Source organism: Belonocnema kinseyi, chromosome 6, assembly GCF_010883055.1.
Source record: "Belonocnema kinseyi isolate 2016_QV_RU_SX_M_011 chromosome 6, B_treatae_v1, whole genome shotgun sequence".
Classification (NCBI taxonomy): Eukaryota; Metazoa; Arthropoda; class Insecta; order Hymenoptera; family Cynipidae; genus Belonocnema; species Belonocnema kinseyi.
In genome coordinates this window covers 124,203,263-124,213,066 of record NC_046662.1, presented here as the reverse complement: position 1 = coordinate 124,213,066, position 9,804 = coordinate 124,203,263, and positions in this window count along the sequence as shown.

The following is a 9,804-nucleotide window of genomic DNA, read 5'->3' as shown; positions in this document are numbered from 1 at the left end:
AATTGTTAATAACAATGGTTATTGTTAAATTTCTATAATCATGTGAGTAGCAGTCATTCGTCCAATAGCTTAAAATATTTCCAGTGCAAAACAAAAATTTGTAATGTGCAAGGACCAAAATTATGAAGTTGTTTATCAAATTTGTTTAGACAAATTTAAACTGTTATATTTTATTAAATATTATTAAATATTTATTATTTTAAGGAACACCTCACTGAAAAAAACTAGTTGGTTAGGACAACTAACAAAGTAGTAGGCCCAACTATTTTAGTCTGTAATATATGCTGAGGCTACTACTTTTGTTCGCAAGATTGGTAGTAGTTCTCCTTGCTACTTTATTTGTTCTCGCTACAACTTTCGATGGTAGGTACTACTTTCAGGTAGGTGTGTTTACTACTTTAAATAATAAGCGTTACTACTCTAATTAGTAAGTCTTACTATTAAATTAGTTCCTTTACAAATAAATTAGTTGATTTTACTACTTAAACTAGTAATCCTTACTATTATATAATCTTATATAATATTACTATTCAATCTTATATTTTCTTACAATCCATATCATTTTATTCATCCCGCTGGCAAGCTCCCCAGTGGGGACAAAGTTTGGCGACGTCTTTACGACATCGTTACGACATCTTCACGACAACTTTACGACATCCTATGTCCATGTCGTTTCGGTGTCTTTGCGATATCGTAAAGACATCGTCAGATCATACGACTTATTTACGATATCGTAAAGAAACCTTTACAACATGGACGTAGGGTGTCGAAAAGTTGTCGTGAAGATGTCGTAACGATGTCGCAAAAACGTCGCTAAATTTTGTCCCACCTGGGTAACCATTGTTTTCCGTGCTGAAGTTGTTCTGGTGATTGAAGGAAATTATAATTTGAAAAAATCTCAAATTTTAACATTTTGCCATAATAATTGCTTAAAACAATGGTTATTATAAAGTTTTAAATTATTTTTGTAATTTAATGTCATTACTACATTAATCTGAAGCACTTTTAGCACAAAAAAGGAAATTTTACCGATAATAAGACTATTTGTGAATGATTGTTCATAAAATTTGTTTATAATAAATGAATGGAATAATAAACAAATTATTTGTATTCCACGAGTCCCTAAACATTCTTTTAAGACAATATAAAGTTTTCTTGATTAGTTTTGAAAGCGTAAAAAATTCCAGTTTTTCCATACTTTGAGTAGAAAAATTATTAATAAACAAATAATGGAGACAAAAGTTCGGAGCGACAACCTCTTCAGAATATTATGTCCGTAGCCAAATTGATTTACAGAAAACAATTATTATCCGATTTCAACTTCTTTTTTTGAAATTAAAGCTAATAAAATTTAATAACAAAAAGAAAAAAATTGGAGTTTCGAAGTGTACCAGTTTAAAAAAATGCTTGGATTTCATCAAAAATACATAAAAAACTGAAAGCAACTATCCAAAAAATATATCCAATAGCAATGAAAATGCTAACACAGTCATTGAGTTTCGTGGGGGTTGGCAGCGATTTCACAATTGATTTGCACTAAATTGGAACGATTTATGGACAAAACGATTTTTACATTCTCCTCGTTTATGATTGAGAAAGTATTAGAATTTTCGGAAATTTGACATCACACTTTTTCAACGGATTTCCACGTTTCGAGACCCCCTGAATCCGAAAATCAGGTTTTCACGATGGCGTCTGTCTGTCTGTCCGTCCTTCTGTCCGTAAACACGATAACTCGAAAAAATGAACGAATCAAATCCATCTTTGGTACACTTTTTCTAGGTCCTAAAAGAAAGGACGAGTTCGTTAACGAGCCATTTTTGATAAAAATTCAAAAAGTGAGCGTATTTTGAAAATTTTTGAGACCACTTTTTTCAGTATTCAAATATATTCTGTAAGTATTTTCATAGTATTCAAACAGACGAACAATTTATCCTGATGACGTTTTTTGATAAAACTAAAATGTCCAAGAAATTGGCAAGGCTATTTTGTAAAAAAAAAATTGTACTGAATTCTGCTAGGTTTGTGCCCAATTGTGCCGCAAATGATTTTTAAAAAAATTCAAAATTTTAGTCAGAATTAAAAAAAAAACTTTTGTGGGCCAGAAACGCCAGTTGATTTTTTTGAAAAAAATAAGAGTTGTGCTGAATTGTGCTAGGCTTGTGGTACATCGTGCCGCAAATTTATATATAGTTCTTTTATTTAAAATACGTTTTTGCAACACAGGGGGGTTGCTATTTAAAATAAGGTTTGATTTCACAAAAGTGTTTCATATCACATTGGAAAACAAAAAAATAGCAGAAAAATCTAGCCTAGTCATTTTTTTAATACTTTTTTTTCATTACAGAGGATAATTTAAAAAAAATAAGGGTCGATTTTACAAAAGCGATTCATAGCTCATTGTAGAGCAAAAAAATAGCTAAAAATATAACCTAGTCATTTTGATTAATTTAATCATTTTTTTATGATTTTTATAGCCCTGTTTTCTCTAAAACAAATAGAGCAAAAAAGAATTTTTTGGTAAAAAATAGGAAAAAATATGCAATATATGACATTTTGTTTGTTGTTTAGTGGCACCGCTGAGTTTTCTGACCTTACATATTTCTCATCATAACATCTCTATACATTTTCAAATTGTTGTGATTTTTGAAAAATGTGAAAACTTAGCTATAACTTCAGAAGTTTTTCGGATTTTCTAACGCTCCCCGATTTAAAAAAATGTATCCACGTAGTTATTACAAATTTAGAAATTCTTCATTTCTCTCTAAATTATGATTCTACATCTTATTTTTTCAGCATACATGTACGTATGGGATGAATCGATTGCTTCGCGTGGTGGCCACGAAATTGGTTCTTGCCTTTTACGGCATTTGCAGGGGAACTTTAATCCCAACACCAGTACAATCAAGCTGTACTCTGATAGTTGCGGGGGGCAAAACAGGAATATTAAAGTTACTCTGATGTTACAGCATTTTTTGGAAAATGAAGACATTCTCTGTATTGAACAGAAATACTTTGTGCTAGGACATAGTTATAATAGTTGCGAACGAAATTTCGCACTTATCGAAAAAGAGAAAAAGTTTCATGCGGTTGTTTTGGCACCGGACGATTGGTTTGAAATCATCAGCGGAACTCGCAAAACGGCGGCCTTTTTCGCAGTGAAGAAAATGCAACGCAAACACTTTGTGTCCTCGTCCGAATTACAAACACACACTGTTAACAGAAAGAAAGACGTCATCGGGCAAAAAGTAAATTGGTTGCAAGCACGTTCAATTTGTTACAAAAACAAAAAATACTCAGTCTTTTTATGAAAAACGATGAAAACGAATCGCAAGAAATCTGTTTGAATAAAAAGAAACCGGAAATCTCCGACTTTGCAAATGCAGATTTACTTTTAGCCTATCCAGAGGGTAATACGATCACAAAGGCGAAATGGGACGATCTGCAAGAGCTAAAAATGCTTATACCTGAGAATTGCAGAATTTTTTATGAGAATTTTAAATATAAAGCTGGATCCGATGAGAAAGATTTCGGAATGGCTGACGGTGAAGAAGATGATATTTAAACAACGATGAATATGTGTAGAATATTTTGTTTTAATGATAGCGTAAATTGCTTTGATAAAATTTTCTGCCTAAATGACTTGCTTTCTCTAAAGGTATAATTTACGTATAGTATAATAATGCAGTAATTTTTATTGAAGCCTATGTGGTTTTAGTGCCTAAAAAAATATATTCAAAACTATTTCTCAAAAATATATTCTCAAAATTTTCACGATACATATGTAGTTGTTTTTATTGGGGCATATAACGCGATGGGAAACAAAATTTTCTTAACATTTTTTTTTTAATTTTCCTATCGAAATTTTTACAGTTACAAATGTGGTTGCTTTTATTGAAGCCTGTAACGCTTTCGGGGATAAATGAAATTATTTAGAAAATTTTTTTTTTCAAAATTTTCCTATCGAAATTTTTATAGTTACAAATGTACATGTATATAACAAAACATTTTATATATAGTATTAACATATGTTTTTTATTGAGGTCTGTAAAGTGGTGGGAAAAACAAAATTACGAACATTTTTTAAGAAGATTTTGCTATCGAAATTTTTACAATAAGAAATTTAGTTGTTTGAGCGGGCCTACGGCCTACAACTGTTGGCCCTTGCGCTCTGCGCTCCAAAGTATAATTATCTCGCGCTCCTTCGGCTTTAACGAACAAGCGTTTGTATCAAAACAGACGTAGTTTGATTGCCTCGTTTAAAAAATGTGTGAGGGGCTGGTCACTGAGATTTCAGGCGACTCCCGGACTTACGAAATACCCTGTGGAGGTCAGTAGGAATCTCTAAATTCTATTGCATTGTTCCTTGGTTAGTGCCAAAGTTAGTCTCAGTAAGGCTTAGTGCGTCAAGAAAAGCCTCGTTCCAGCCGGCCGGTTCGGCGAAATCCCCTTCGGAAAGATTCGAACTCTGTCGGAAATACTCGGGAGATCTGTTTCGAGTACCGCGCGATTGACTTTTCGAGGGAGTCTCGTGGTAAGTCTCAAGAAATCTGGAGTTAGTCTGAGGGAGGTCTCTAAGAAATCTTCGTTATTCCGGTGGCAGTCTCTATTAGTCTGACTCCCTGATTTCTGCGTGACCAGCCCCTCGAAAATTCGCATTCTTTGAAAAAAGTTTTGTTGATTAAACATTATATTGCAACTTCTGCCGTTTCTTAAAAAAACTGAATTTCTTCATTTTCATTTTAATTTTTACGATTTAAACGCTACGCATACGGTCTACACATCAGTCTTACCTTTTTTTAACTTCAAAATTATATCCCTAACCTCAGTGACTCACGAAACTTCGATTGATGAGGTGTTGCGGGCGAGGGGGGGGGGGGGGGGGGGGGGAGTTTAAATCGGGAGTAATACCTGGTTAGTGTTTTATTGCAAACACATTTATATAATTAAAAATCTTTGAAATACTGTAAAATAGTTCGATGAAAAAATTCAATTTTTGATTTTTCATTCTTTTTATGCTGTAGAAATTTATCTTCGATTTTTTAAGAAAATACAAAAAGTTGTTATGATAATCTTATAGGGCATTCAAAAAGAAATATTTTTCTTATCTTGACTTTTTTTCCTATCGTGCGTTATTTTGCTTCAAATGTTAATTTTCGTGTGTTTTTTGGAATTTAGTAAATTTTATAATTCCGGTAAATTTTGGTTTTATCAAAAAACGTCATCAGGATAATAGTAAACTGGTGACACATAGAGCTTAATAGTTGTTTACAATGTTTCACTAAAATAATGTATAGTATGAAGTCAAGGGATTTTACACCAACAAAACCAGCATCATATGCTATGCTACATAGTAGTTTCAATCATTATTACTAATACACGGTGCACATAAACATAGTTTCGCTAACTTATTTAAGAGTTAATTGTACTTGGTCACATGGTAAACTTGACCCTAGTCAAGTATCAGGTATAACTACTGTAGGTACCTACGTATCCCGTGCAGGGTAGCCTTATGCGCTATGCTACATGGTAAATTCTACTACTTCAAACTGTTTAGTGTGCTCTTGCCAGACACCTGCGAGAACCATAGTAAGAATAAATTTCATACTATGATACATGGTAAATTGAACTTTTCTAAATATCTAAAAGTACTGTATTGAATAATTTCTAGAACTATACCAAATAGTAATTGTAATTGCTTAAAATATGAAGTGTGGCATTTTTGATAGCTCTTAACGCTAGGTAGAAAAGCTGATTATATTATGTTATTTTCTTATAAAAGTACAATTAAAATCGATTTATTATTATATATGTTTATCTGTATTTCGTTCTCAGTTATTTATTAGTTTTTTTCTAACTACAACTTCATAAACCGATTGCAAATTTCTAATTGGCTTTCTAATATGCAAAAAGAAAAATTTCGTAAATAAAGAGTGTGCTAGAATCATTTTATTCTGCCATTAAAAATTAAAATACAAGAAGAAAGGCTAAAGATATGCTAAATAGAGGTTTATAATAACTTGAGAGACACGTCTGATGAATGCAAGTACTAAATTCAAATTGTTGACGTGATGAAGAATTTCCACTATCCATGTATCTCTCTCCATCCCACGAATTTGTCGAACAATTTTAGGGAAATATACCTGCAACATTTTTTGAATCGGCGTCTACTTGGCGTCAACTACCCGTAGAAATTTGTACCCTTTTGGCTGACGTCACAGTGTGCCATCTCTCCTTTTAACATTGAAGTTGATTAGAAGGAGAGAGACAGTAACTGTGACGTCAGGGATGCGTTAATGCTCTTGGACGTACAACTGCCTAATGCATTAATATACATATAATGCAGTCTTCTCAATTTGACATAGTTCAAATTTCTGGAAACATAATAAATTATACCGGTGAGTTTATAGAACCTGTGATGAGCCTACGTTTATAAGATTTCTGAAATTAAGAAGGCTTAACTGTAAATTCTATGAAAATTGAAATCAAAAGAAACGAATAAATAAGTATGGATAATCACATGAGAAGTGGCCTTTATTTGATCATTTATAAATTGTTTCCACAAGAAAATAATTATAACTAAAATTTTCATTTTTCACATAAATAAATAATGAAGAAAATAGCATAAATTTATTAAATGTAAGTCATAATAAAGGAATGTTTAAACAAGGTTGCGTTTTGGATAAACTTACCTTCAGGTAGAAAAGTAATGCTTTTGATAGTTTCAAATGGAATATTCCAGTTTTTTCAACAGATATATAATAAAATATTCAGTTTTACTTTTCACTGTTTTGATAAACAATGAAGTCATTGGAAAATTTGAGAATATCAACTAAAGAATTGAGGAACATGCGGATGCGCGTTGATTCACGTTTCACATCACGACTGGTTATACAATCTAGCTCCAAAAGTAAATGTTGATGCAAAAAAAAGATCGTCAGGAGCGCATTTTATTATTAGAAATAGAAGTAATTACTTCTCGGATAGAATAATGTGCTGTGTGCCCTTAAAGAAATGACCATGCGGCACAGTTAATCTAAGCTACAGTGCAAGGGAACTTTTACTATGTGTAGTATGAATTCTTATTATACCTTAGCGCTTAGTACTCTCACAACTATTCATTTTGTGCAATGGTTGATGGCAAATATTATTTTTCATTTATAGCGCAAATCGCTATCGGATACAAGGCATTTTTCTTAATGTAATGTAGTATGATGTCCTCTCCTTCATCATAAATATTATTTTTTAAATATTAATTTGGCCCCCTTACATTATATTTAGTGCCACTATACATAAGGTATTATATTTTGAGCAGTCAGATCAAAAATGCTTTTTAGGATAAGATAAAATACACAGATACCTCTCAAAATACCCCACGATTGTTAGCGTTTAGAACTTTAAGATATTCCTAATTTTATCATTTAGAAAAATAATCATTTTTACCATGCAGAAATAGTTCTAAATCCTGTATAATAGCACTTTTTATCAGAATTTTATGTTCTTTGCACTATTCACCTAGTTCGTGTAAAACTTTACTCAGTAACATAGTACTTTTACCTCTGATTTCAAAAACCATTTTTCTTCGTGTGGGGTTGAGGATAGGTTAAAAATCAAAGTTATTGGTACAGTTTCATATCGTAGCCACTTTTCTTCAATTCTTCTATCCTTAAAAAGCTTTTTAGAAAATCCTCAAGTCCCCCATGTTAATTAAATGCGATTTTGAAGTGCCCGATGGCGCGTGCTAATATTTGAATTTTGTAAAATAAAAAATTCTGGACTTATTTCCATCGGAAAGGGAAACTTAAGGAGGGGGAGGGGGTACTTGATCTCTAGCTAGAAAAGTGTTTTTGGACCACCCTGATATTCACGTTAATCCTTTATTTTCCATTCAAAATATTTATACGAAAGCTTAATTTTTGTAAAATCGAATCAATGTTCAAGTTTTCTTTTGTTATGCCTGATATTAACATTTTTGTTTAGAAGTGATCAGCAATAGTTGCATAAGAGCGCCTACGGGTCAGACTGTCGCAATTTTTTAAAAATATAAATAACTTACAGGGTATTGAATCTAATTATTATAAACAAAACTATATTGACGCAATGTTATCATCGTAGACATTTTGCTTGTAAACTATATTTATAAATTGAAATTGCTTGATTTTTTCTACACGGTCACATTTGATCATGAAAAATGGTTGTCTGGTATCATTTGTTTATTCTATGAAGAAATTATATAAACAAATGCATAGTTTTGACATTTATTGACAAAAAGTAATATTTTGTCTTTCTTAGTACCTTTCAATTATATTAGTGGCAATATTTAGTGGCGAAAATCTTCAAATTATGTATGCAATGAAGTTGAGTGACGAGCAATTATAAATCGATATTAATTGTTTTACTTTATAAACAAATTTTATGCACAAGTTAATAGTTTGACCATTTAAACACATTAAATATAGTTGTTTTCTAATCTTCTTTAAACTAGATTAGGGTCAAGTTTTAGAGATGCAGACTTTTCATTCCACATTATTTGCTTATTTTATAAACAAATTTGATCAGTAAATGCATAGTTTGTTCATTTATCGAGTGAATGTAATAATTTCTTTCTTATAATCATCTTGAAATTACATAAGTGCTGATGTTTAGCAAAGAGGAATTGTCAATTGATATTATTTGTTTATTTGATGAACAAATTTCACAAACAAAAGCATACTTTGACCATTTATAGACAGAAATTATACGGATGTAGACTTGTCATTCGATATTATTTGTTTACTTTATAAACAAATTTTATAAACAAATGCTTAGTTTGAATATTTATAGACAGAAAGGAATCGGTTTTTCTTCTAATCGTCTTCAAATTATATAAGTTCCAATCGGACAGTATTGACAAGAAGCTGCAAAAGGATGTAATGAGGATTTATAGCGGTTGAAAGAATTCAACACACGAAAGTGTTCTCGAACTTTGACCAACAAAGATTTATTCATATGGTTCTTGTGTCATCTGATCAGATATCTAAAAAAACATGTTTTTCCATGATTTTAAGAATCAAGATATTATAACTGATGTCATTTAAAATGAAAAACATTAATTTTAACCATGTTTTTTGCAATTGAATTTTTTCTGGCCGTCACTTCTTACGAATTTTTAAAAAATGATTGCATTTTCACAAATGACGGCTTATTTTTTCCGGGAAAACATTCTCTACAACTGTACTGTTTCCAATTTCAAGAATAGCTAAATAATCTTAAAATATTATTATTTGTTTAAAAAATGTTTTCTTAACAAAAGATTGTTATAAGGATTTCAGCCATAAAAAGATTTACTTTCAAAACTGAGAACAGTAGAGCTGAAGAGATTTTTTTCCGGAAACAGAAACTTTCATTTGTAAAAATGCAATCATTTTTCAAAAATGTTAACATTTTTCATACAAAATAGTTTTTAAATTCGAAATGACATTAGTTATAATATTTTGATTCTTAAAATGATAGAAAAACTGTTTTCTCAGATATCTGACTTTTGTCAAGATACCTACCTTAATTGCCTCTTCAAGGGAAAATGCATATCTTTTGAAGGCAATAATAGTAAAGATTACTTTCTTTCCGTAAATAGCTAAAGTATGCATTTGTTTATAAAATAATCAATTAATATCAAACGACAAATCCTCATCACAAAATATAAAAAAAGGTTTACTTCAGGTCTATAAATGACCAAACTATGTATTTATTTATATAATTTATTTATAAAATAAACAAATAATATCGAACGAGAAGTCTTTTTCATTAAACAACAACACAAATATC